This window comes from Ciconia boyciana, chromosome 1 (genome assembly GCF_034638445.1).
Source record: "Ciconia boyciana chromosome 1, ASM3463844v1, whole genome shotgun sequence".
Taxonomy (NCBI): Eukaryota; Metazoa; Chordata; class Aves; order Ciconiiformes; family Ciconiidae; genus Ciconia; species Ciconia boyciana.
In genome coordinates this window covers 195,935,957-195,938,486 of record NC_132934.1, presented here as the reverse complement: position 1 = coordinate 195,938,486, position 2,530 = coordinate 195,935,957, and positions in this window count along the sequence as shown.

The window sequence follows — 2,530 nt, the reverse complement described above, 5'->3', positions numbered from 1 at the left end:
TTTGTTTTGCTTGGCTTTGTTTAATAAAGCAGTCTAAAAGGATGAAATCTGTTGGCTCCCATCTCCTTCGCCTGGTGCGTGATCCCGATGCTCCATGGCTCAACACAGTGAGCGGAGCAAGGGGAGCAGCACCGGGCTCTTTGTGCGAGCTGCTAATCGCCCTGGGCATGGCCTCACAAGGACGCGCGTTTAACAACTCCCTCTCTATTAGCAAGTTCAATTTTCTGCCTCCATCACTAACAATGTGCCCCTACAAGTCCATACCGAGGAGCAGTTTGATTAGAGAAGTGGACCGAGGTAGGCAAACAGGCTGGCGCAATCATTTTTAAACATTGCTACCCTACGAGTGCTTAAGCTCTTAAGCCTGTCTGATTACTGCATGCAGGATGGATAAAGCTGTATTTTGTGAATCCTTTGGCAGGGACAGAGACTCCTTGCTACATGAGAAGAGGGTTTACAGAGCTGTTTGCAAAAGGAGGCACAGAAAGGTGCCTGCCTTTGTACTCCACCAAGGCTCATGGGTTTTGTTCCTGCCGGATGCGTGGCGGAGGTACTTGTGCATGGCTGCTTTCCTGAACACCTGCCTCTGCCATCTCTATACCTGACCGTTCCCAGTGCCGAAATAGCACACACCTTTTTTTCTCTTATCTTCTACAGGAATTTTAGATGTGAAACATTAGTAATAAACATATTTATTGCATGATGATTAGCTAATAAGTGTTCTCCCTGGTTAGAATAGGTAGTTAAAAAAAATCATCTAACCTCCGAAACTATAGCTGCTGAGACACCTTATTCCCAGGCACAGCGTTTATGTTCCTTCCCTCCCCTTCTTTCTCAAACCACCCTGACACACTCCAAACCCTGCTTCACACCATGCTTCTCTGCTACCCTCTCTCTCCATAGCTCATCGGCAGCCGTTCATCCTTGGCGGTGACCCACCACCCCTCTGCCCCGTGGGGTCAGCCCACCAAGGGATGGCAGCCCCTCAGGAGGAGAGAGGTAGCCCCTGTGGCCTGGACTTACAAAGCTCTTCCGCATTGCTGGTATCAGCGAAGGCTCACGCTGCTACCACCGTCACCCGGTTCAGAGGAGGAGATGCTCCAGCAGCACCACAGTCCCTGCTCTCCAGCCAGTCTGGTCTCCCTGAGGTCTGAGACTTGTTCATGGAGACCATTGCTTGTGGGAGGTGGCTCTCCCAACCTTATGTGTCCACCTTGCCGGTCTCCCCAGCTGGCTGAGTCTCCCTGGGTGCCTTTTTGTCCTCTATAGCAAGAAGCAGCTCACTTGACCTCCTTCCAATGTCTCCTGCTAGCATGAGAAGAGGCACTCCACCAGCCAGCTGTAAAGAGCAAAAGATTCAAATGTCTGTTTTGGGTCAGATAATCCATCCCAGCATGCTCAGGCCTCTCTGTTGACCTGATAGTTGGTTTCTGCACAGCTGTATTTAGGTGAGATCAGGTCATCTTCTGAGGGAATTAAGGCCCATCTTTTGCTGTGATAATTTATTTTGCAAGAATATCTCCTACTTACTTCCTCAAAGCCTTTCTGAAAACAAAAGAGATGAAAATGTAGGCAAAATCTATTTTCCATCTAGCTATAAATGGAAATGGTGATAGTATCAGACAAACAGGTGGTACATAAATTGATCACTAGGTAATTTCTCTGTGAATGTCACGCTGTGTTTTCCATGTTACAGGCAAGCCTTGTTTCATTTGCCTTCCCGCTCTTTCTGCGAAAGGAAGGCAACATCAGTGCTATCTGGGCTTTCCTCACTGTGTTAGACAACTCCAGTTTTTGTTTTTGGCAGTAAAACCACCCTGATCTGGGTGGTACAGTTGCCAGCACTTTGCACACCAGCTACTCAGAAAGCTGCAAACATAGGCTCATTGTGGGGGGGCTGGACTAGACGACCTTTAAAAGTCCCTTCCAACCCAAACTATTCTATGATTCTATAGATCTACATGCAAAAATACATATGCTACTGTAAAAGATGTACAGGCACATACTGGGGTCACAATCACATGAACCTACCAGGACCACTGAGCTGCACTGGACGTGGGGACATGGCTGGTGGCAGAAGTGGCGGTCCTCTCTGATGGCTCCTGTCAAAGGCTGGCTTGCAAGCGCCGGGGGCCAGCACCCATGTTTGGTGCAGCACACAGCACGGCAGCTCCTGGCCTGGAGCCGGGGCTGTATGCAAACAGCTATCGCTTTCCCATCCTGCTGATTGCACCAATGCTGCTAATTGTCCCGTTCGCCGTGTTGCCAGGCTGCGGGCTTTGCTCCACCAGCCGTACCCTGGGTCCTTGCAAAGGCGTGCCACCACCACGCCGCGTGGCTGTTCGTGCATCGAAATCCCAGGTACACATATAAACATATTGTCTGTGTGTGTATACACATAGACACAGTGTGTTTACTTACTATATCTCTGTGTGTGTGTGTGTGTGTATATATATATATATATATATATACAGTAGATGCTGAGTCATGTGAATGCTAGAGGCTTTGCAGGGAAGCGGGTTGCTCAGGC